A 27,573-nucleotide genomic window follows, 5' to 3' on the forward strand; every position below is an offset into this window, starting at 1 on the left:
GGATGTGTGCCTAAATATATATATTTATAGTTATTCAAAAAAATGTAAATCCATGAAGTGTACCTTTATTTTTACTTCAGTTTTTTATTTATCTATAACAACATTTATTCCACTAATCTAGAAGCCTAAAAATGTAAAAGTTCTCAACATGATGAAGAATTATAGAATATCTTTACTACTTTAGAACCCCTACAATAGCTAGAACATTTTCAATTTAAAGGAACTGGGCACTTTTGGCTTTGTGTCAAATGCAATTTAGAGATCAATAGATTTTTTAAAATGTTTATGGTCAATTGAAGGATGCTAAAATGTTCTAAGGAACCACATTTTTTAGCTTTTTTTTTGGTGGGGGGTGTTTGTGAGCTAGAGTCACTGCTTGACTTGAAAACTGTTTGATTTTCACCTTCTCAGTTCTATCCTGAACTCTGAGTGACCAGCAGGGAGTCATCAGGTCCTATTTTTATTCTTTTTGTACGGATTTGAGCCAATGATCACCCGGACCCAAACAAATACATAACCACTTGGCCATTCAGCTGGATTTAGTTCCGTTCTTTCTTTGAGTTAAGACTTGCCTCGTTTTGAAAAATGATGACTAGCTATTCTTTATGACTTAATTTAGATTTAATCTGACACAAATAAATGCCTACAAATGTGTGCAAACCCCCCAGTTTCCTTTTTCCTGTTTCAAGAGAAAGGGTGTAGTTATCTTTAATAGTTATCTTTAGGGGATATTTTTTTGAGCAAATCAGGTCTGCTCACTCACATGTTTTAATTGTATCTGATTTTTCTGGCTTCACTGTCACAGCAGAACCATGTCTGCATCATTTCTGATGCATTTAAACCATTATATGTATTTTTCCAATTCTAAATTAATTCAACCTCAGACTTTTTGGATGTACAGATATAAGAAAACCTAAAATTAGCTGTTTAAAGCTTGATGATTTCTTGAACACTGGCCTAATGTCGCTTTTTTTTGCTACAGAAGCAATTCTACAACAGCACTGCTTTGTTTTGCTTGTGATGGATAATTAGGTGCGTGGCCTATGTTCCTTTTCTCTTCTGATGTGCTCTGCGCACAGCATCCTTTTCTTCTTGCTAGTGTACTTTCAGTTCAAGGCACAGGTACAGACTCCCACACGGACATTTCAAAGCAAAGGGAATCGCAGAAACAAAGACATACTCCCTAACGTCGCCACAAAGTCCCTGCCATTTGTGCTCCCGGAGATGGTATTTAACATGGCTGTCTCCCGAGTCCAGCCTGGACGGCGTAATGTCACTGTCTGGCCTTTCTATTAATGTATCCGTCCCAATAACGGCAATTCTCTTCCTTCCAAGCTCTGTTTAGGGTGAAATGAGGGCCCTTTATTGTTGCCATATCTGTTGATGGCACTATAACCTATGGTCTAAAATGGACTACTGTTTGTTAATGAGGTGACTCAGGTTAGTTAATCTTGTCAACCAGAGTTGTTCACCTCTGGTCCCCTTGAGCAAAAGTGCTCCTTCCTGTCTAAACAGCGTCTTCTGTAAAATGACTAGTAATTTAGTGGGTAATCAACTTAAATTTTTGTGAGGGCGTCATGTTTTATACGCTGCTACTTTTGCTAATTTGGAGAAAAAATGATTCCCTGCTCACATAATGAGTGTTGTAGCTAGTGGCTATTTTGTCTTAATACAGCTTTGAAAGCTGTGGAAAATAGTTAGAACAACACCGTCCTTCATTAACAACCTTGCTGCCAATGTTTTTCAAAGCCTCCTTTCTTCAGTCCAGAAACAGCCGAGTTCATTTTCACAGCAAAAAAATAGTTTTCAATATTTACCATTGAATGGTAGAAAAAAATATTTTTTATCATTTAAATGTGTTTTTGTTTAGTTTATAAAACAGGTAAAATGTCGTCATTAGTGCAAAATTGTGGTATTTACATTCCTTTATCTTTTAAAAATCGATTTAAATACATATTTAATATATATATTTTCTGTTCATGCAGACACTAACACATAGTAATGCATTAGTATCTCAGCTTAGATCCTTTTTTTCACAGTTTCACAAGATTACAGTCTGGCCTGTACTTGTAAAGTTGAGATTGGGGAGAAACTCATGCAAGTTGGCCAAGTAAAAAATGGAAACAACTAAAACAAAACACAATTGTATTTTTCTTTTTCTTTTCTCTTTATAAGCAAGAACCTCACCTATGTGGTTTTCTCTTTTCTTGTTTTGTACTGACATCATTGTATCACTAACTTAATTGACAGTGTTTGCATTTTACACTAAATAATTTTTACCTTAAAGGGTAACACAGCAGGACAGTTGAAGGCTGACTCCACTCCCTGCCCAGATTTGAGCTGAGAGGTGGAGGTGTGGATTGGAACTGTGATTGATAGTGACAGTGAGGTTAGCTTGAAGTATCGTAGTCACTCTGGGTCTTCAGTCTGGAGAGTGGTACCGAGCAAAGTGATGCCAGTTTGTCTGAAGAACTTTCTGTGGAAGTTGATGATTTTCCTAATCCACCTTCTCCTGAGGCAGGCGCTCATGGTCCAGACCAAAGGGGACCTGTGTCTGAGTGATAAAATGACACTAGCATCCTAAGCTAATAAAGGCTAATGATTAAGCAAACAATCCAGAGTGAAAGGTTCATTACAAATCTATCACCAGGATGGAGTTGGCTGGATTCAATGTCAATTGCACTCAACCTCTGTTCCCTAACTTCCAAGTCCACTGGAAAGTTGTGCAAGTCAGTACATTTTTGACAACTGAAAGCAAAACACATACGAGTCATGCTAAAGCTAACACAATAACAACCAATCAGATTAAGAGATGGGCGGGGCTTTTGTACTTGAGCTGCATAGCATGATGACATGAAACTCCTGAAATAATGTGGGGCTGAAACCAGTTTACCAATCACAAATTTCAACTGTAATACCTCCTTTCAAACCGGTAGGGAGCAGCACACAGACAGCTTTAGGCAATAATTTCTGGAATTAAACAAGTTTATTTTTGAATAGTCAAATATGTGGTAATGACCTACAGACAGGACTTTTAAAGCATCCTTTTTAGAGGTCAACGGCCAAAAAAGTTGATTTAGTGTTTGGTTTATTGCATATTTTCTGTTGTGACAGAAAGTATGATAAAGAAACTTCACATTTTATCGACATTAAAAAAACAAACAAACAAATAAACCAAAATGCTTCTAGTCTAATTTGCATATCAAAAACCAGACATTGTATGTTATTCATGCATTGTAGACTTTATGTACTACTATGGCTATCATTTATTCATTAATTAACAATATTTCTATTTTGTGCGAAGACTAGGTTTAGTGTTTTTTAGATTTTTGTATTATTTCATAATTTGTTAACCATGTAAGTTCAGCTACATGTGAGTGACTTATAATGTAAAGAGAATGATTAAAAAATGTTGCTACATTACATATTTTTTTAGTAAGTGTATGTAAAATTCTGCCAGAGCTCTATGTACAGTTTGGACTAGGTACAGCCATTTATTACTGACCCACATCTTTTATTTTAATCAATTGCGTAGCCTTTTCTTTATCTTTTTCTCAAACATCTTAAGTCCCTGTCAAACCAAGGTATTTTTTTATTACATGAAGAAAAAACTTCTTACCCAGCTTTCTGACCCTGACTGTCTCCACAGGTAGAAGTCAGACAAATCTATGTGCATCTTTTGCTCCCTTTTTCCACTCTCAGCAGGCGGCCTTGATAGCAGATCCTTGGTGGGCTAAATTCATTTTACCTCACTTTGTCTGTAAGAGTTTGAGGCTGAGATGTGCTCCTCTGGGACAGGCCTTGCTGGGATTTATAAAAGTGGGTGTTAAGGGAAAACATCAAGGTTTAGTTAGTTGACGTGCATGTTTAATGCATTTTCTGAATTTGTGTTTTCTAAAGGTGTTTTCACACAGAACGTGATTCGCGCAACAAATTAGCGTGCCCCGTCCCTCTTTCGCCTCGTAGCGAAATTGCTGCTCGCCCCCTATCAAAAAATAAAATAAAATAAAACTAGGAGACCTTTTTCCTTTGTATAATCTTGATGAGACCCAAGCTGGAAGCACCCGCAGTGTCTTTATGTCTGCTGGCATATCGAGTGAGTGAGCTCCGCCGCGGGAGTGAAAGTCTCCGATCTGTCCAGAGTGTATCCCGCCTTGACCCAAAAGCAGCTGGATGAGCTCTGTAAACCTGCAGCTTAAATGTGTAAAGGAAAAAGATTAAAGTTCTGGACAAAAACACTCGCTTTGGACTAGAATTCTACCCGCTGATCGAGTCACTGAAAATGTCACGTGCCTAAAGCTGAGTTCCTGATTGGCTGATGCGACATGGCGACGTGTCAAACTTCAGTTATTTACATTTTGACCGTGTTGCCCAATTTGCACGTCTTTGCTCAAATCAAGATGCTGGCGGACTTTCACGCCACGCCGGTCACTCATATCGCGCCGCAAGGCTTCAATCCGCCTCAGAGCGCGCCTGTACCATTGATTAACATTGGAGCTGGCCGCCTCTGCCGCGCAAATCGCGTTCGGTGTGAATGCACATTTAAAGATCTGGTTTGTCAATTTAAAGTAAATTTTACATAAAAAACCATATTATTTTGTTTGACTAAAGCAGCAACACTGATTTGACATATGAAATAATGTTTTTTTTACAACAAAGTGCAACAATATTGCCATGTACCCCACAGTCTTTTTTTTTCGAACAAACTCTATAGAGGCTGAGATTGTGTGTTGGCTTGTTTTTTGTACATGTTGGTCAGCAGAATTGAAGCCAACAGACAGACTCTAATAGTGTAATTAGCCCCGCTGAGGTAATACCCACAAGTCAGCAGCCCCATACTGTCAATCCCCTCAGTCCTGCACTCACAGTGACTTATTAAGGGTGGCTGCTGGAGCCACCGCCGCTGAGTCATTGTGCCCTTGCCTCCAGTCAGGTTCACTCTGCCCTCATTTGTACTGATTCTGGCCAGCTTTTATTAACTTGTATATGCCGTTGTTAGAAGGAAACTAGATTTTTTGGGTAAAAGTTGTTTAAAATTTTGATTTATTTATTTATTTTTTTTTTTTTAATTACAGTACATTTTTTGTCTAAAGATAAATTAGCTCATAAAAACATTTGCAAGTTAGTTTTTTTTTCTTTTTGCTTGATTGCATTTGATCAATGATTATTTTCTAGTACTTTTTTGATCAATTTAAGGCTCATACATAGAAATCTTCTAATGCAAAGTGATCCAGAGTAAATACTAGGAGTTGGGCGTATTGATCCGATTATCAATAGTAGGGGGAGGTTTGGCCAATCATTTTCAGAATCAATTCAATTTGATTCATCAGAGCGTGGAGCGATTTTGATCCTAATTTTTTTTTTTTTTCAATGAAATCGATTATAATCAATTTTGAGTTCACACATTTGTTTAGAAATACATTAATAATATATGTATGTTTTGAAGATATATATATATCAATGTGATACAGTTCACATACTGTAAAATTTATTCGTGAAATTATAATGAGATTGTTAATACCATACAGTATTACATGGATTCTCAAACGGAGAAGCTCCAAAGATTGTTCTGCCTCTCCTGGAGGGCCTTTCAGTTTGGCCACTAGGTGGAGCTCGCACTATAGCATCACACCTTATTCCAGAAGAAGAAGAAAGTATGAGCAAAAAACTGTTTCAGACCACAAATGATTACTTTAAGAAGATATTTCCTTAAAATAGTTTGGAAAATGTATGCCTGTGAGTAAATAAAGATGTACATTTAGTTGCATGTATGTTTAGGTTGACTCAGCATTAGCATTAGCCGTCCTATGGGAAATCCCATCATACATTAGTTTTAAGCTAGTAGACTTTAACATTACACCTTAAATTGATCTTTACTTTTATGGATCAATTATTGATCTATTAAGCTTAGATTGATTCAGATTGATTAATCGATTTTATCTACCCATCCCTAACCGATAGTATCGATACCAAGATAAAGTATTGATACTAGCATGATCAAATCCATACTTTCAATACTTTTGACACAGTTTATTGCTGCCTTAATATATATATATATATAAGTTTGTGGTACTGTTTTACTCACATTTTTGTTACATTTTTGCTTTTCTCTACAAATGTTTGGATTAGTTACTGTGTTCTTCTGGTTATTATTGCATTATTTATTATGTTCTATATTTGATGTATGTTCAGTTCAAATTGTAATAATTAGTTAATTAATATTTATTTGTTAAAAGTATCTGTCCTGTGTTTTATTATACATTTAATTAACATTAAAATTGTGTATTTCTCTTTTTTTTTTTTTTATAATTCAACATTTAAAGAAAAAAGTATCGGTATCAGCAATGCTAGCCCTGTAATTACTCTGTTTCGGAGCAATAATCTACTTCCCAGTATTTCCCACTCTCAGTAAATATAATGTCAAATTTAGTGCAATATTGTTTCAATGTTCACACAAAAATAATATTTTTTAAGTAATTCTAGTACACTTTCAACACAACCACTGTGATTCTAAACACTGAGTTCACCTGGAAAGCAACTCTTGTAAAGTTTTAACATCAAAAATATCTCCAACTCTTAGAACAAGAATAAAAAAGTAAGGTTAGGCATCAGCTTTAGGGGGCAATGAACTTTTTTAACAGCTAACAGAATAAATGTTATTGTTAAGACATTGTTTTCATTCAAAAATACTCACAGGAAATAAAAAAAACAAAAAAAAATACTTACCATCTTTTTGCCCAACCAGGGGGTTGGCAGGTACTCGTGTGTAATAGATGCCAGCATAGCATGCACTCTGCTTTTTAACAGCTATATAAATGAACATTTTGAGCTCTTGTTTTGTACTGAATGCTCCATGGAATCCTTTCAAGTGACCAACAAAGGTGCTCTTTATTAAGACACAATGAAATCATTTTGAAATTAGTTGAAGCGATGAGAAAAATTTTTCTTTTTTCAAGCTTTTTTGTTTTGTTTGGCATTTTAGACTTGACAGAATTTTTTTCCCAGTTTTTCAATAATAATAATAAAAAGGTTATAGCACTTACATAACAAGCAAGAAGGGCTGAAGCTGTTTGCCAGTAGCAACTGTCCTGATGTTGTCATTGTGTTTAACCTTTTAGCGTTGAGCCGAATGTTTTTTTTTTTGGTTAAAAACAAACAAGCTCAGAGGATAAAGAGCGATTAATTGCTCTGTGATTCAGTGGTGGGACGATATGCAGACATGTGTAGTTGGAGGGGTTTATTTTGGGCAGCATCTCCATGTAGGTGACCATCTGTCGGGTCTATTTTTTTACCTAATTTAGTCAGATTTCAAAAAGATAATGAAGACGTATGAAGCCATAATTTTGAAGCAGAACCTGTGCCTCTGGGCATTAAAAATGTGCTCCTTTGTTACCAAAAAACAAATCATCCACCTCATTTAAGTGCGTACTGAGGCACAGGACATTTGTGGAGGACTTGTGTGTTTACAGCACAGAATGGAGTCCAAATACACGCTGAGACAAATATCACCCCGAGGCTGAAACAGGGAGAGTTTATGATTAATCTCTGAGGTTTTTATTACCAGGGCAGGTGCTGGGACCGGTCGTTTTGTTAATGGCAGCAATGGCAGATAGGAGCGATGTTATGCAATTATGCACACTTCTTTACTCCAGTGTACTGCATAAATTAAGCAGTAAATCAGATAAGTGTAACTCATACATAGACGTGTGTGTGAGAATGTGTGCTCAATTTCAATAACAAACCTTATTTACACACAAAACTCAATGTCCTCAATCAATGTATCCTCAGTGGAGTTAACAGACACATTCAAATGAGTCTGCTCATCTTCAAATGAGCATCAGCACTTCATATTCACATTCTTCTATACTGTGTGGTTTGCATACATTTAGAAAACGGGAAGATTTGAAATCAGTCAAGCTGCAGGATGGCATTTGTGGATGAAATGTTGTTCGTGTCAAGAAGAAGAATATTTCTTTGTCTTTTTTTCTGTCCAGCAGGATAAACAAAAACTGCAAGCTAATTACATTCTTTTTTGGTGATGCATGAGTTTCACTGTGAGAATAAAGGTTAAATACATTTTTAATTGGAAGCTCCAGGTGTATATTTATGTAAACCCCCAAAACGGATATGCTTGTAAAGACTAGTGACCCCAGCAATTATCATTAGGAGAATACCTTGTGGTTGAAAGAGGGGCTTCATTTGTATTCCTCCTTAATACTACAAAGATAGTCTTTAATTCTAGTAGATGGAACAAAAAAAGAAAAGGAGTATAGTATAGTATAGTTAATACTATAGTATCAGCTTCTTGTGCACATGCATGTAGGATAACGAAACCAAGCATTTATACAAACACACCCAGATAATCAAGCACACACACCACAAAAATGGAATTCATTTAGACATTTAGACCTTCATGCCAAACTGCACATGTACAGTCAAGCTTAAAATTATTTATATACCTAGTAAGTTTACATCATCTCTTTTTCTTGCACATTTTTTGCCGAAATATTTTAAACAAAATGTGAGTGAAAGCTGAGATTGTTCATTGTCTTGATACCCTCTTGGAGTCGTCTGCGACATTTCCAATCCAGAAGAAAGATTCTAGGTAAATAAAAGTAACCTTGAATCGAAATGTTCCAGCACTATGAATGATTTCATGTTTGACTACAAGAACGTTCCATTATTTTTTTTATTAAACACCACATTTTGGAGTAGACTCAGTAGAAACCTAGGTCATCCCATCTTTGTATTATTTTTAATGCTATGCTAATGTTGCACAATTGGGGAAAAAGGTTTTATCCTGAATCCCTATTGAAGACAATTTCTAGGACATTGCTAATTTCTATACTTTTTTGCCATTGCAGAAGTTAGCATTTTTAATGCAGCATAGGGCTGTGGATTGTTGCATAGGTGACAATCCAATTCAATTCACAAATTAAACCACAATTCTTACTTTTTAATATCCTTGTTGCTATGTGCATGTCTTTTTGCTGTATGTATGAAAATTAAAATTAGATGTACTAAATCACCATCATTTATACCTTGGAGATCAGAATGAGCAAAACTAATAAAAACGCAAAGATTAAGATAAAAGAGATGGAGTATGTCAATTAACAAATGTTTTTATTTTTTTTTAAACAACCTTCTGGTTAAGTCCAGCAATAATAGAAACAACAAACATATAAAAATCACAGTTGTTTTGGATCATTAAAGAGCAAGCTCTGAAATGTTCTCCACAGTTTTTCCATCAACGTTCTGCATCACTTTACCCTATTAATGTTGCATAATGGTGCCAATCCGGTATAAAAATTCACTTTTTTTTCTTCAACAGAATCAGATCATTCACGTTAGTTACATCTATCTTTTGGCTGTGCAGTGCTGTTAATCAGCGCGAGGCCGCATTTCTGTGCTTCAGAATCCGCTGGAGTTACGTTAATTGCGTCAACTCTTAAAGAGTTACTTTAATCAAAACAATATAAACACTGAAGCTAAAGCTCCGGTGTTGATTTCGTTTTTTAGAACTTGTGTCAGGGAGCGCAACGTCATTCTTATTAGGCACTCGCTAGTTTTACTTTGAAAACAGGAAGCTTGACCGACACTTTATTTTGAAGATTTGTTTACTTCCAGTGACAGTAGCGTTGCTCTTTCAGTTTTGTTTTAATTCTTAAATCTAAAATCCAACATTTTTCTCCATTTCAGAGATAAAAATACGTCGTCCCCAGATAGTATTTTACTGCACTCTACTATATTTATAAAGATGGTGAATCAGCGATCTTCAACGTTAAGAATATTCACACTCGAATTTTTGGGAGCTAATTGTTACAGCCCTAATAGCTTCTAACTGGGCTAAGAAATGTGCATTCGAGCATCTGCTTTTAATTAAAAAAAATCTATTTAAATGCACTTAAATCCTCTGTGTTCAAAACTCTTGCGTTCATGTGTCGCTACACAAGTTCTTAAGTCCATTTTCGGGCTCCATATACAAAACATGCAGAGTTTGAGCATGTGCCTAAAGCTAAAACAGTGGACAAATCAGGGACTCAGAGTTGGTAGTGATACGTGGTTAGCGTTCTTTTCAAAACACAGAAGTGCCAATTGTTTGAAAATTGATCATTGATGAGACATCAATTAATTGCAGTTTTGGCTTAGTTGGAATTATACGACACCAAATCTTGTCTTTACTGGAATAAAGATTTGCATCTGTTTAACATTTCACACCAAACCTCCTCCAACTGTGAGTACATGCATTAGTATATTGAGTAGCAACAGACCTGTGTGAACACCAGTTACCAATGTGTGTTTAAAATTCCCACATTCACTATGTTCTTAAATGCACCACACATGCCTGGTCTGTACATAGCAGTCTGGGACATGTTTAGGCTTTTAATCATAGAGACAAGAAAAAAGACAGAATCAACTGTTTGTTTGCACAATCGTGGAACCGACCACTCCATGCCACTAAGGTTTGAACAATGGTTCTAACTCGGGTATTTAATTGGACTGCTGTCCTTGTCTTAGTCTAGATTGGAAAGTTAGTCGATTTATTGACCATATGTCTGACTGCACTACCATAGGTAGCAATATGTCCCCAATGGGGTTGTCAGTATTTGTCTTTTTTCAATTGACCCATCATGCCACTTAACAAAGAGATGGAGCACTTTACCAAGAAGCCAAACTGGCTCATATCCAGTAGTGAAGTTGATTTAAAATAAAACATTTTGTGTATAGTATAAATGTCAAAGATTTTTACTCCATTCCTTGATTTATCCTCTGTTTTTTGCCTCAAAATGTCCCCTTGCATCCAACCAAACTCGAGTATTCAGGAAAAACAAAATCCAGCCGTCATTCTCATGTGTAAATTAGACCAAGACAAGTTTTATTTACTTTGATTTTCAGATCAGCTGCCATGTTTAAATGCATTTTATGACTTCTCACATTTTTTTAATGCCATGTAAGCTTAATGACCAAACATTTGCCAAACATACTGCCTTTTGAAGCTTCCTTGCTGTGTACGAAAGCATAATCTGCATTTCCCAGTGTTTAGTTTTCCTTGAAATCACTTCAGATAGAAGCAAAGATTTGCTTTTGCACTGTTTATCTTTAATTTATCCCAAATTTGCATCCCACATCTCTGCCACTTCTCCCACACAAACACATCCTGCTTTGAACAGTTTTCATGGCACTCCAGATGTTGGCTGTCCTCTTCTATTAGGGTCACAGTTACACAGCAGGATCTTTTTAAACAAAATTAAATGACATGATTGGATTAGTCATGATTGATGCCCGCTCAACATTGATTGTGATAGTATTGAGCCTTTCCTGAACCGTCTTCCATCTGCAGCATGTGTCCACAACTGCTGCGCCAGTGCCTTTAGTCACAAAGCCTCCAAACTCATGTTGCCAAGGCTTACTGTGTAAGCTCCGTAAACTTGTGCCAGTGTTTCCACTTATGCCTTTGTGTATAAAGTTGTGTTGTTTTTTTTTGCAGCATAAGCACTGATAAAGCTTTGCTTTTGGTCCTGTAGTCAATCTTTTGGCAGTTAGTGGGGGAAAAACAGCTTTTTGTTTTGATTAGGGCAGAAACACACACACAGCATCAGTGGTTTGCAGCGTATGAACATAAACAGATGCATGCATTTTCCCGCTGAGCTGCACAGCCAGTAAACCTCTCCTTCTGTGAACTGATTGTTAGATTTGTGCAAATACGCTTTTATATTCAGATTGCAGCACTGCTGTTGTATATCTGCACTCACGACTAAAACATTTGTTTTCAAGACAAAACAACAAGACTAAAAGTCACATAACCAGTAATTGCATAGTTTTCCAGAAGGCTTTAATGGCAAGATTTTCTTTCAGCTTTAGGTTATTAAGTGATGAAGACACAAATAACACATTTTAGTCTTTAAATATAAGTTCAATTTTCACTCGGTGGATTGGCTGTTAATTATATCATTTAAAGGTTTGAAAAATTAAAGGTGTGAATTATGAGGATTGTAGAGACTTTATTGTGTACTTCTAAAGTAGCATAAGCACACAGGGACCCCCAAAACCAGAAACATTCGTTATCTTATAAACAGCTGCATTGTCTGACATGTTTTGCTTGTTGTCCACATGATGGGAGTTGTAGCACAGCTAAATGAACTGGCAAATATTCACAGAAAAAGTAAAAACAAAAAGAAAACAACTGCAAGGCCATCCTGAAGGGGAGGATAACTCAGGGAAATTGATATCACAGGTCTTACTGGTTTGCAGCTGTCAATGAATAGAAACAACTTGATGAAAACAAAAGTAGATTTCTTTGTTAATCATCACCTGTTCATGAAGAAAAAAATACCCCATTGTACAGCTACCAAACAAGAACTGGTTTTCAAAGATGTTACTATCAGATAGATAGATAGATAGATAGATAGATAGATAGATAGATAGATAGATAGATAGATAGATAGATAGATAAACTTTATTAATCCCAAAGGAATTTGCGAGTTCATCCGTTGCTCCAAACACACAAAAAGTAGGAAGATGTTAAAAAGGATATTAGAAATATTCAAAGTAATCATAGCAATACACAAGTTAGATTAAAAGTATGGAGCTGTTAAAAAAATGTCAAAAGTATTAATAAAAACTGTCCTAAAGCCATATATCATTTGTAACATCCACTAAGAACAGAGTAAATGTGAATAAAAGTAGTTATTCATCCAGTCCCCTCCTCCCCCCAGCTGCATTGAAAAGTCTTATTACGGTTGGTTTTTCAAGATGGCGGACGAGATGCCTGTGTAATTCACTGCTCCCAACAAATTAGCAAACTAGACTCCTCGAAATTCATTAGTAACTAACAGAGAGAAGAAATCGATGAAAGGAGGAGCAGAAACCAGAGGAAAAATGAAAAAGACGAAACCAGATGTAAGGAAGAAATGTGGATAAAGCCAAAGAAGACGGAAACTAGCTTGCTCTTCTAACCAGCTAGCTGAAACCATGTGTCGGGGGCTCGACTCTATTAACAAAGAAATCTGTGACCTATGAGCTGACATGGAAAGTCTTATTGCACTTGGTGCTAATGTAGCCCTTTTTTACTCATGTAGTAAATGAGTGGGCTCCGGGTTCGTCTTCTCTCATCAGGTTTATTTAAATCGCTTATTCTACTTGGGTGTCAGGGCGTTGCTGGAGCCTATCTCCTCCACTGTTGGACAAAGGTGCGGTACACCCTGGGTGGTTCACCTGTCCATCGCAGGGCCTCAAAGATGTTAACAACACTAACATTTAGTAAAAGTAAATCAATTTTCTAGCCCTGCCTTTAATAGAAAACCTGTAACATCAAGCGGAGCTTGAGTGCTTCCAGCTTTCCTGCCTAAACCTTGCACACCCTGTCAGACAGCATCGTCTGATTATTGTTTCAGCTGACTTAACACAGGCTGATGGGGTCGACATGCAAGATGTTACAAAAGTTATGAAACTCATGCTACTTTTCTCACTTATTTAAATTCTCAATCAAATTAAATAGTTTTAGTAAGGATCCTACCTTTTTTTGAAAAGCTGGAGGGACTTAATACAACGAGCTCCAAGTTGATTTTCTTTTTCTGAAAACAGCGTTTTTCTATGCCAATGTTAATTGAAGTAAAAATAGATGTAAGAACTCAAGTAGTTGTATTTCTTGTTGCAATGGCACTTTCATCTCGATCATAAGCCTTCTCCTTGTCTTCTGACACTGTGCATCTACAACAAATAACCAAGGTTAAAGGAGGTACATAACACTTTCACACACATTTAAACACACAAACCATCTTCATCGTGTTATTTATTTATTTTTTTTGTCCTTCATCCAATATTGACATAAAGGAGAAAGCAAATCAAAGATGGTAACAGTCACAGTTCAATGCTCACGTCATTCAGGTTCAAGCTGAATTCTCTGGTAGAGGTAATGCGCACGTTGTCCTTGTTGTGTTCAGGATGAGACCACTTATGCTTATAGACATATGAAGATACAACACTTTGTTCCCTTTCACAGCCAAGCATGAGATAGCAAACGGGGCATTTTAGAACAGAATCCAAATTTGCTTTAGGAACTCATCCACTTTCAAATCTTGTTTGTTTGGTTGGGTTGTTTACAAAGGGGAGAGCATTAAGGTTGAAACAGCAGCGAGACAGACTGCTAATTAGAGACTCTTCCTGAACATGACTTTCTTTTATATTCCCCGCATGCATTTTTCTCAAAGACTCTTTCTTACCAGATTTTAATGTATGACTCAACTTATATGTTGTTAGGGTTAGGAGGTATAATTATACTGTTATACTGTTCAAAATAGTCTTGAACTTTTGACAAGACATTGTACTCATTTCACACTGTTTTGAGCCAGATACTAGCTCAGACAAGGAAAACGAAGACGTTAATGGATCGTAGCAGGGAGCTTGTGGTTTGCCGATTGTCGCACCAAAGCCTTTTCCAACTGCATTTTTTGTCTGCTCCTGATTTACGACAATTTGAATAAAGAAATACTCATATAAAGAAAGTTAACCTGAAAATTGTATTTCTATGCCCTCCATCATGAGAAAAATGATACAAGAACATGTTTAAAACACCAAAAAACAGGATTTTCATTGAAGTGGGTCTTTTAAAAAATGTTCTACCTTTAGGTCTCTGTTGCGTAATGCAGCAAATCATACAATAATTTGTGTCTTTAACGAGAAAAGAAAAAAAAAAAACTTTCTTATGCTGGCTCATTCCATTGCATATTTTCCAAAATTAATCTCTTCTCATGCATGTTTAAAATTACACCCGAGACCCCCAAACTTGTTTACTTGTGCCCTTTCTGGTTTGTCAATTATTTATTTATTTTTTTATTATTATTTAGAGTATGTTTGTGCATTTTTATTTTCAAAATTAATCATAAGCCCATGGCATTTATGTGCTGATTGGTTGCCAGCTTGATTTAGTCTGTGCAAATTTATGAGGCGCTGTTGCAGCCAAACAGCAAACTTGTCTGGTGTCTGCTGGACGAAGATGAAAAGAAAAAAAACATCACTGACTATAACAATTTTAGAAGTCTTTTTATCTTTTTTTTTACCCCATCAATTCACCACACAAGACAAAACTCCAACAATTTTTCATTTCTACCCAAAATGGGCTGAAACAGTGGAGATGGAAATCTTTCAGTTTAGAGCGGTGGCCGTGCTGTTTTCTGATATCACACAGGGCACAAAAAGAGATGGCACATGGAAAACTGTTCTACATTTATAACCAGGGGAAAGACATTTTATTTGAATAGGTTTTTTTCTTACTGAGAGGCAAGTGTTCACTAAGTAATTCAAAACTATTTTTAGCAATGAATCAGTTGTTGGAACCAAAGGAAAAAGAAAAGTAATCCACCGGATATAAAGCAGTCTCAGCAGAACATGGAAAATTGGTTCCAAAACACAGCGAAACTTAAGGGTGTGTTCAGACTGGACATATTCGGTTCTCTTAAAGTGAACCAGAGTTTGTTTACCCTGATAATCCAAAACAAGTTTTCAGTCTGAATGTATCCCAGCAGACCCTGATCCAGGACCAGGAACTGCTCTCTGACCCTTCTTTGGAGGTGGTTTTGTTTGGTTTCTAATCGAACTGAGTTCCAGTTTACTCTGAGTTTCCTCTGCCTGAATAGGCTCAGTGGTCGAAGCAGAACACCTGGGCCAAACGACCACCGTAGCCGGGCATTATGGGATGTAAACAGAGTAGAAAGGAAGCGACTAAGGCTGGTTAAACGTGGAGCAACAATGAGACACAGCAACTCAGTTGTGCTGAGATGAATGCAGGCTCATTAAAACAACTTTTAACGTGATCCACATTGCTTCTCACACTGTTCTCCTGACAATCTTTAGGTCATGAACACTTATCAGCATACGCTCTTAACCGTCGTCTCCTCAATAACCACCTTGCCACACGCCTAAACTGTACCAAAGTAGCAGTAAAAAGTGTTGTACCTGACGTTGATACAGACAATCAAAATTGAAAACATAAAGTTTGAATAAGTGAAGTATCACCACAAGGATTGCAAAGCATAGGACTTTCTCTCATTGTTTTGCCCCACTCTTGTAATTCCTGGCCAATGACTGTTTTGATTAAAAACAGAAATGTCCAGTTGATGGCAGTCTGAATACAGACCAAACGCAAGGTTCAGGACTCGGTCCGGACCAGCAGACTTTGAGTCTTATTACACCCTGAGATCATATAAAAGAGAGGTGTCAGTTGACAATAGCCTGGCGATATGATACATACAGTATGATACATATACTTGTCTCACGATACGATATATATTGTGATACATCCCTATCTGTAATGCTGCTGTATCACTAGAATTTCCCCACTTTGGGGCAAATAAAGGACTATCTTATATTATATTATCTCTTAAGACTGTACTAGGAGAATTTTTTTAACTTTTTTTTTAAGAGTATGACTTAGAAAAAAACTCTAACTGAATATTATTTTTCATTGTAGTTGTATACTGATACTGGCAGCAAAGTGGCACAGAGTTTTGGTTCCCAAGTAGAATCTAATTTTTGTATATCTCATAAGAACATAACATTGTGAGATACTGATGTTGTTTTGGTCACTGTGTAGAGCAGGGGTGGCCAACCCTGGTCCTCAAGAGCCTCAACCCTGCCTGTTTTCCAGCCCTCCCTGGACTGCTTGATGCTGACAACCTAAATCAGGTGTGTTCAGCTAATCAGGATGTGGAATTACTTGAGTCAGCTAATCAACAGCAAGCTGGTCAGGGAGAGCTAGAAAACAGGCAGGGTTGAGGCTCTTGAGGACCAGGGTTGGCCACCCCTGGTGTAGAGCTACTCAAAAAGTCTCTGTGCTGCCAACTAGTGGTCAGGGATTTAGGTAGAAAACAATAGAAACTGAAGGAAACTCATAAATAAATAGATATTTATAGTCTTGTCAGCCTTTGAAATCGATACAAGTATGGCCAAACGAAATATCGCTATATATCGCCAAATCAATTTTTCCCCTTCACCCCTCGAGAAAACATAACAGAGATATTTATTCTTTATCTCTTGATTTAGAGCCAACTGAGCATTGAGGGGGAACTGTGTGTAATAAGTAAGCTGCATTGCAGTAGGTGTAAGTATTCTGTTAAACTTTTTTGGGCTTCTTTGATGTTGAGTTGTATCAAATTCCCAGCACTTGTTAACGGTTATTCCCCTTTGCTTTTCTGAAACAAAGCATTTTCTCTACTAGAGCCGCGGTACGTATGAGATCTTTTTTCTCACTGACAGTTGAGTAAAAGCTCACAGTTTTCTATAGACAACAACATGGTGAAAAGAAAATGGCAGGAAAGTGGACCCACATTTTTTTCTTTTTTTTTTGGTCTTTGTTCTTTTAAATCTCCTCTACCATTAAGGGTTTGTTCAGTGTCACAAAATGGACCAACATTTTTGAACAGCTTTGCCTTTTCAAACTGAGCTGCAACCGCTCAAACTGATGGTATATAAATGTAAAACTAATGGGTTTGGGCTTGGTTCATCACAGACGGTTTGAACAGGAAAGGCTTTATTACTGCAGAGAAACAGCAGTAATGGCTTAGATTAGAGTATTGATGAGATATGCCTCTATGCTATGGCCCTGCAGCTTTATCGACCTAACCCATCAGTTGTTCTTTCTCCCCTTCTACCCTTTAATTTTTTTCCTCCTCTCACTTCTGCATCTAAAATATGTTTGTAGAAAATAAACCCACTTTTGTCGCTTTTCTTCCTATTCCAATTGGTCAATTCCTCTTGCACTCCACAGCTTATCACTGTTGAACTGTGATAAGTAGAGTGTTCCCTTCAATGCAAACACCAGCTGCTGCTTTTCATCGGAGACTTTCCTTCAGCTGCTTGCTCTCTATCTCAGCTTCTTTCCGTGTGCAAGATTCCAGCCTGTTTTTGTTCAAATTATCTGAGCGACAACAACATAATCCCTCTGAAAATGGGAAAGTGCTTTTGATGTGTGGGAAAAATGGATGGCCCACCAAGATGAAAAGTATTCTAGGTCGATTTTCAAAAACAAAACTGTCACTGCTTTGCATTTCTCCTGAGTGTGTGGCTTTGATTCCAAAAGACAGAGCGGAAAAACCAAGTATGATGGTGCAGGTTAAACATTTTGATACTGTGCTGCACCTTCAAGCAAAAATCCCCCTGTTCTATAGAAACTGTTGAATGTTTTGCCCTGATCCTTTAGCTTTTACTTTAAGTCATTATTTAACAGGTGAGTATACTGCATTTTAATCCTCATAATCCTTTGTCCTGGTGTCAGTTGCTTTTCTATGCTAGTAGGAGCATGTACAACTAAGTCTAATATGGAAATCTGTCCCCTATTTTTAATGCTAAGGTTTTCTTGTAGGATACATCCAATTTGCATCTTAAGATAGTAAAATCTCAAAAGAAAATTCAACCAACTTGACATTTTCATTCTCAATTTTAGCTCATTGTGATCATGACTCTATTAGCCATGAAATGATTTAAATAAAAATGCCGAAATATAAGGAAGCGACACCAGAAGTTTAAAAATCTCTTTAGAGATTCTCACTTGAAACCTCATTCTGCCAATCTCAGTCCATTATGCCTCACCTTTGATCTTGGTACACAGTGAAGAGTTTGGCCAGCCTTCAGAGCCCTCCTCTTCCAGCTGTTGCCAGGCACTCCGCCGCTGAAGTTGCTTGGCACAGCCATCGGCAGTTGCCACCTTTGCCTTCAACGCCACCTCTGGCTCTAAACAGATGTCTGCTGCATATTTGTGTATGCTAGGATTCAGACTATTGTAGGATTCAATAGTTTTAATTTCAGCCCCATTAAAGCACTGAAGTATTTTTTTATTGAATATTCAACCTTAAACACTTCTCATTTTTATTTTGTTGCTTTGTTTTAGCAGTGTGTCTTGAAATTTCTTGATAAACCTGTTATGCATATTTTAAATGGTGCCACATTTGCATGTGACAGGTTTGTTGGATGAATAAGTGAGTGCACTCATTAATACTTGCCAGATCTACTCCAACCGGATGATTCTGGTTAGAGAATTGCCTTTTTTGTTCGTTTTATTGCCAAATAAGATTATTTAAGATGAAAGGAAGAAAATATTTTAACAAAATTTAAACTTTTTGGCCTGTGAGAGAATGGCAACCTTTCAGGGTGTTACCTGTCTTTGCTCAATAGTAGCCAGGTTAGATTCTGGAAGCCTTGTGACCCCAAAAAGGTTACAGCGGGTTAAATGGATGGATGGATGGGAGCACCATCAGTCTTTGATAGATCTTAACAGCCGGACATCTCATTGCTTTTTATATTAGGATGGCTCTACACTACTACGGAAGTGCATTTATTCCCCAACATTTCTTGCAGATGAGCCATCAAGGTTGGCTGGTAATTTTCAGCAAACTCCCAGAATCTTGTGATACTCTAGTACTCCCCATTCTGTGTGTGTGTTTGTGTGTGTAGGAGGTACATCGTTGTGTTAGATTATAGTGCTTCATGTCAGACATTGAAGATATTGGATTGTCATTGGTGCCAGGATATCACATTATTATCTCTCTGCATTGAAATAATTTTCATGTGGGAGTTATACCACTGCAGCCCCCCCCACCAATGATCCATGCCACTGTGTTAGTGCAGCAATTCACAGAAAATGTTCTCTGTCCCGTCAACACAACTTCCATAAAAATGATCTAATTCCATGTGGGTACTGGGTGAATTCAACCACAGATGGAACCCCACTTGATATGTTAAACAAAATGCCATGCTAATCCACTTTGTGTACATTTTAAATATCCTCCTTGCCAATGTCAAACAGCATTTTTCTCTAACTTTAAAATCTAATAAGAATAACATGTAAGGTTATGTTTTTATGGCTGTATTATATTAAGTAGCTGTGACGGGGATGAGGAGGTCTTGCTGCATTAACAAAGTACACATAATTCAAGAGAAAACACACTTTACAATTATGGACAACATTGATGGTAACTCATATTTCATGAATAATTTCTTCTTTAGTGTGACTAAGGTAATATATGTTCATATATATGGATATAGTTTACTCTGAAAGACTTAAGAAGAGCACGGTAAAGGCCCTTTAAAGTCAGCATGTTGTGCATGAACAGCCCATATTGTTGAGACTGGAGCAAATAGACACTGAATATTTTTGTAACAATTGAGTGTATTCTGAAAGAGGGGATCCTAATGTACACCCATGCCAAATTTGGTGGTTGGACCATAAAATGTACAATTTGTCTATAATTTCAACCTATCCGGTTCTGCTATTTAGGCAGAAAAAATGTGCAGAATTTGGGGAAAAAAGCAATGACTAGCTTTTTAGATGAGCTTGTGGTCCTTCACACTCTTGCTAATAGCATCAATTAAACAGCAATACAGTGACAGATCCAACAAAAGCTTCTGGACAACCTTGCCAACAGTATACAGATAGGGATACTGTTTTCATTGTCCGACTCACTGCATTATTATCTTGCTCTACACTGAATCAATTGACAGTCCTCCCCGTCTCAGTGTGTGTGAGGCAGTGCACGAGTCTATGTGGTTTTCTGCCTCTCACTCTGGGTGCCTCCATTGCCCATTCCTGTGCCGTTCAGGGTCAGGGATAGATTGTCTCTCTTTGTATTTCTCCTTTTCTCCTCTTCTCAAATTACAGAGCGCCCGGGAATCACCATGAATCACCTTTTACTTCCACTCACCTGAGTCTTGTAGTGTCCCTGGATCTTTCACCTTATCAACAACACATTTCAGCTGCAGTTTCTCCCACGCGTGTTCTCCATCTCCAGCATGTTGTCCTTCATGTATTATTGTCACATGCACTATGCACTTACCATCTCTTGACACAGGTTGTTATCTGTGCCGTCAACACACTGTGTTTACCCAGGCAGATCCCTGGAGACCTACCAGTTACATTGTTAGCTCTTCTTTCCTGTTTAGCAGAAAACTGTTTGACTGTAAAAGCATCTTTGCACCAACAGAGTGGCGTCTCCTGCATGTGAAAATGATCTAAATGTGTTGTTGTAGCATTAGATGATCTCCAGATCCCTAAGAGTCTCAGGTCATATTTTTAGGCGGCAGTAAAGAAGATTTCTGTAGCACACAGGTGAAGAGCTGGGCAGAAATGGAAAGACAGAATAATTGCCTGCTGAGTTCTGCAGGTAGAATCACATTGCATGGGCTCCAGCCGTTATCTTTAAGGGTTATTGAAACTCAGATGTATGGGGACACAAGCCATAACTGTGAACTGTGTACTACTGTGCCTGCTGCTGTTCTCATTGAAGCTTTTTTTTAGGAAAGCTTTCAAACCTCATGGATACATCTGTGCATTCTCTACTCCAAACTTCAATATTCATGTGTACTTTTTATAGCTATTTGTCCCTCTAGAAGCTTCCGTGTTCTTTCTCCCTCTCTAAATTGATGCGTCCAGGCCCATCTTCTTATCTTTATATTACTTTTAGAGTTCTTTTGAGAAAGTGACAAGAATCTAGTATCTCTGAAGCACAAATGGAACCACCTGTAATATCCTGTTTAATGTAGATAAACTTAGCTTATTCTGTGGATTTTGAACTCGTTGGTCTAAAAATTTACTTTGAAATCCAATATAACTTTAGACATACGTATGTCCTTGGATTATTCTGTTTTGAAGCATTGATTATACTAAAACTAGAAATTGTTTGGTTAAATTCAATTCAATTCTATTTATGTAGCCCAATGTCACAAAACAGTTGTCTCATTGGGCTTCGTACCAGTAATTGTACGAAAGCAGAAAGTTGGTCATAAAATACAAACAATAACTGGTTGCTAAACTAAACTGATTATCCATGCCCTTAGACCCTCCTTCTTGGTAAGGAAAAAACTCTTAAAAAACAACTGTTTCCAGGAAAAAAAAGAGAGAGACAATAGAAAAGATTCAATTTCCAATCATTACCAAGAAAAAGGAGACCATAAACATTATCTTGGGCTAAATGCTTACAAAATTAACCAGAAAATGATGTGATTTTTAGTGGCCAGTAGTCAAAACTAATATAACATAATTGCATTATGTTTGTGTCAGCGGAGATGGCTTCGGTGTTTACCAAGAATTTGTGGTTATTAAATATCTCAATTAAACATGTTTTGGGTGACTTAGGTGCACAATATGAGTAATGTGTGGTTTTTCTTAGTATTTATGTTATGTGTCTAAAGTAAATTAGTGCCTTGGTTTTTGGGACAGTCTGCTTTTTTACTGTTTTTTTTTTCTCTTTTTTTTCTCTTGAACATACAGTTATGATGTGGCGGAAGCTTAACTGAGTCTGTGTGACAGAATTGTTGCCAGTCTTGTTTATAGCTCTAAACAAGTGTATAAAAATGTTGGAGTATGGGAATTGAGCCTGGATGTCTTGAAACAAAATTTTATAGCTAAAATTAAGTGTCAAATGTGATGTCTGATTTTTTTTAAAAATCTCTCATGATGTGTTTTTATCTTAATATACATACAAAAACCATATTTTAAGAATAAAGAAATAAGACATATCAGCTCAAAATATATTTTATAATCTTACACATTCTATTCTTTAGTTTACCACTCTTAAATCAAGATCAAAAAGTGGTTTATAAGTTTTTATGTCTTGGTTAGTTGGACTATTTTTTTTAGTGTATTTAGTCTTTATTTAGACTAAATACACTAATTTAGACTCTTTCCTTTTGTGTAGGCATGTTATCAACAATGGCAACACCATTGTTGTTCAGAGAACCAATGATGTTGCAGTTGTATAGCTTTAAGATACTTTTATTTTGAAAAACGTCCTTAAAAATGTGGACAAATTAAAATGTCAATAAAACCTTATACTTTTACAACTGTATTTTCTGAAATCCACTCACCACCAGTAAACTTGTGAATAACTCAAAAAAGTAAATTTATCATCAGTCTCCTTTCTCCTAATGAGATCTAAAAATGTAATTTTAAGCATAACAATTTACCAAAAAACAATCATCCAGCTTTTGTTGTTGTTTTTTTTAATAATTAAGAAAAGCTGATCTGACTAGGTTTTCCTCTTTTCATTTTATTTCTGTTAAAAACAAAAAACAAGCAATTTTCTCATTAAAAAAAACTGTGAAATCAAACAATTAAAAAGTACATTAAGAAGTTTACAGCTGATAGCACTGTAGATAACCTTCTTAGACGTGGGAAGAAGAGAAAATATAATGAAAAATTATAACAAAGGTTTGTTCAAATGGTGGATAAAGAACCCAATTAACTTCCAAAACAAATTCAAGCTGATCTGCAAACACAGGGTGCAACAATGTATTTGCAGTATTTGTCACCATCTGAAGGAAAAGGGATGCTGTGGTCGGAGGAAAACCCCGCTGATACAAAGGCATTGAAAACAGGACTGGAGTTTACCAAAGCCTCCATCTTTGTGGGAGAACATGCCATAGACAACTGTGACAGAAGTCGTTTTTTTTATTTTTTTGGAAAAGACATCAATGCACTGTTTACAAAAAAAAAATAAAATAAAAAAAAGAAACAAGACCTTCAAAGAGAATAACCTGATTAATAAAAGAATATTGGAGCTCAGAGTTGGAGACCGGTGTCAGAAAGCAGCGTCTCCACTAGATTTCAAGGCTCGTCCAGCAGGACAACGACTTGAAACACTTCAAAAACCTCTCAGAAAAGGCTGCAAACAAAGCACTGTTCTGACATGGCAGCAATGAGTCAAAATCTGACACTCAGAGAGATCTCAAATCAGCAGTTTGAAGAAGGCAAATTTCAAATTGAAAAAAAAGAGTTCAAAATTCTTGTAGAGTTGAGACAAACTCATTTGTGTTTACAGGAAACAATTATTTCAGTTTGTTTTTTTTTTAATTCCTAAAACAAAATCAATAATTATAATTAAGGCAATATTTTAGCCATGAGATTTTCCAACATTTTCTATTCATTTGATCAAATCATCATCAAGTTTGCAGGGCTTCTTTTAGAACTAAAACCCTTTGTGGTAGGCATGTCCAAAGTCTGGCTCGCGGGCTAAATGTGGCCAGTGCTCTTATTTCCAATGGTCTGCAGGCTCCCATCACTCATAAATACATAAATAAATGAATAATGTGCAGACTCCAGAATTATCTAGAAACTTTGTGTACGATTTCTTGATTGGGGTTGGCTAAATTATAATTTAAGTCTTTGTAAACCTGTGGCAACACTGACCCTTCAACACATGTCACTCCCAACTTTTTGGCGTTTTGGGTGACCCCCAACTCGTCATTTCTTGAGATGGTGGCTGTTTGTAAAATCGAGGGTCTGCAACCCTTGTGACATGGTACCAGACGCAGACTGGTCCTCGGGACGGGTCCAGTGCCAGTACAGGTACCCTAACCCGGCTCCAGATGCAGTACGAGACCCAAACCTGTACCAGATGCAGTACCAAGGTGCGAACTGGTACCAGGTTAGGGTAAAGGTACTGGGTTAGGGTACTGGTGCGCTCCAGGTCCCTGTACTGGACCGGTTCTGGTTTGCACCCTGGAGGTTGGGGACCCTTGATATAATGGGGAACAGCCAGCACGTCAAAAAATGACGAGTTGGGGACACCCAAAACGTAGATTTTTGATGCAGACGAGTCCTTAAAGGGTAACCAAACCGAGTTACCCTTTAAAAAAACGTCAATATGTGACCAGTTGAGAGTGAGAATGTTGGACCCTTCTGCGATGCTTTCTAACTCGTTTGTAACATTTTAACTGTAAATTAAAGAAAAGGGAAGTTGACAGCGAGGTACACCACTTCCAGGAAAAGCAGAAATTAGCATATTTTTTTGTGCATTTGCCAAATATGCCAAGACACTGTGACTGTTTTCAAGGAGTTCAATGTCTGGAGGCAGACGAGTCGTGCAAACTATGAGGAGCTAACAGGGAATGAACACTTGAAAAATTAACAAATTAACAGTAACTTTGGTAAAAACGTGTGTAGATGTATTTTTTTTAAGTAAAGAAATAAAAAGTTTGCTATTGCAATAAAATGGTTATTATATAGTTAATTTTCATTTATAATTATTAAAATAGTTCAAAGAATGTCAGGCTGAACGGTTGTTGCTCAAACATTTTAACCTCACTAAATCTGGCCCTTTTTGCAAAAAGTTTGGACACCCCTGCCCTAAAATAACAAAAAAAATACTTTTAAAATGTCTTGAGCAACATGGTGCAAGGCAGAAGTGGCATTAGGAAATGAGGAAAACAATTCACGAGTATATGTTTGTTATTCCTGGTCTGGAACAAGATCTCACAGAAATTTGGTTTCCATAGATCCCAAGTTTAATAACACCAACATTTTTCAAAAACAACAGTCTTCTGTCTTCGGGCACTGCTACCCTCACGCCACACGACTTTTGTCTGATCTCTGCCCGAGCTGTAGAAATGGTGATGCAAAGTCAATATTTCATGTGCAGTGGCCATCACTCATACTGGGATCATTGGACCACATGCCAGTATGCATTAGAGAAAAAGAAATAGAGGAAAAGGATGAGACAGAGTTGGAGGGGAGACTAGTGATTGAAAGCAAAGGTTACTCTTGTCCTTTTCATGTGGTGGATTACTGTATGATGTAGCATTGCCCTGAAGCAACAGGATGAGCAACTAGCCCCCTTGAGTGCTCTCAGCCCATTGGAGTAGCTGAATGTCAGACCATTTCCCTGGACTGTCACATCAAAGAGAGCCACATGGTAATAATGGATAGCAGGAAAATGGTGCAGTACAACAATCTTTTTCTTTTTTTTTTACTTCAAGACCTTTTCACCACAGGTTTTGTGTGGTTTTTGAAATCCAAACACAATCAACTTTCTTCATTCAAAACCTTATCTAACTTATGAAGTCATACTCAAAGATGGATTTGTTTGCCGTGGGCTAAATGTCATCAGGTATTAGCTATGCTTGCGGTTTCACTGTTGTCAACTGGATATGAAATATTTTTTTTGACTTTGGGATGAAAAATTTGAGATTTATTTACAACTACCTTAGAATTTCAATTCAAGCACTATTAGTCAGATATCAAGCACACTCATCAGCAGTCAGACGATTGCTTTATCGTCACTAATAGTGTTTTCCCAGAAAGCTTTGCTCGCTTTTTGTTTCTGAACTATCGCTGCTGTCCTTTTCTTATCTGCGTGTCCACTGGTCTTTCTTGACTTTCCAGACAATTGCATGTCAGGAGCTTTATCTCTGAGCAAGTCCTGCTGAGGGAGATATACTGGCTGACAGGTAATGACACCCAGTGAGAGACGGGATTCCCGCAGGACATACAGCCTGCTGGCCCCAAGCAGATAGGCAATCCTGCCTTCTAATTTTTTTTTAACTCAAAGAATGAAACAAACAGCATAAATGTTGGGTTTAATTGATTTGGCTTGCTTCCTAAAGTTATTATTGAGCCGGTCAGCGTTGCGCAGAAGACATCTCATTTTCGACTGTCAGTCGTCTTATTTAGTGTCTGTCCGGTTTATCAGATTATTGATGTTCGTAGCAGGTGTTATCTCTTCCTTGTTTCATACTGTGTTGATGATAGTAACTCTTGATGTTTTGTCTGGCAGTTTATCCATCAAAGACTCAGACAGAGGTGTCATCTTATTTTTCCTCATCGTGGACATTGAAGACAAATTCGTTTTAGACATAAATTTTTAGACCTCCTATTAAAATTTACTCCTAAATAGTATTTTCTATGGAGTAGAAGCTAATGTTGGGGTGATGACTTCAAGGAGTTCTAAGTATAAATCTATACAGATGTGTTCAGACGTCTGTGTGAAAGACAGGTGGGTGTTTCGTAACTCAATGAAGCAGTCGCGATAATTGACGAAATCCACAGGCTTCACACCTGGCGCTGCCATTTTCCCTCGGGAATTGAAATCCTATCAGATGCCTTTTCCATAAAGTAGGCTGGATGGGAGAATGGACTGGCTCGGTTCACCTGCGGGGCGTCGGGTTTGAAGACGTTCAGAAGAAGGACAGCTGTTGAAAGCTCATTAACACGTCAGCAGAGAAGTAAATGCATAATTTCATTTGCTGACAGGCAAACAGTTCTGGATCTAAAACACCTGGAACTTATAAAACTGCTGCTGAACACGCACATAGGAAGCTCATTCGCGTACCATTCAGCATCTGTAGTGAATTTTTACTCTTTTTTTCATGATTTTAGAAAAAAAATCTTGAGGAATTTCCTCTTTAAAAAACCAATTCAAAAAGTATTGAGTGTTTTACTTCTATTCTTTGTGTGAAGCACCACGTTTTCATTAAACTGCCTGATTGCATCAAATGTGTTACTCTCAAGCACAGTAAATCAATTGCCTTTTATAGTAAAGCCAATAAAATTACACCAAGTGAAAAATGTGTCCTGTGTTTAATCAGTTTATACCATTGAATTTGTAATCTGTTTCAATGGGTTTCTGTCCAACTTTAGGAAGCAGGTTCGCTTTTGCCTGAAGCCAAAAAAGTTGAAGATTTTTAATTATTTGACACCATCTTTTACTTTCCTTTATCACTTTGATTGTTGCCGGACCTTTGATAAAGTTCCGCTCAGATCATCTTTTGATCTTTTGTCAAATTATTCCCAGTGGTCTTTGAATAAGG

At 37.2% G+C, this 27,573-nt stretch overlaps 1 protein-coding gene across 3 annotated transcripts in view; it reads left to right on the forward strand.

Moving 5' to 3' along the window:
* The window catches only part of grik4 (glutamate receptor, ionotropic, kainate 4), a 401,676-nt gene that overhangs the window by 170,707 nt on the left and 203,396 nt on the right, over positions 1-27,573 (forward strand). The gene's annotated exons all lie outside the window — the stretch shown is intronic.

This window comes from Oryzias melastigma, linkage group LG13 (assembly GCF_002922805.2).
Source record: "Oryzias melastigma strain HK-1 linkage group LG13, ASM292280v2, whole genome shotgun sequence".
Taxonomy (NCBI): domain Eukaryota; kingdom Metazoa; phylum Chordata; class Actinopteri; order Beloniformes; family Adrianichthyidae; genus Oryzias; species Oryzias melastigma.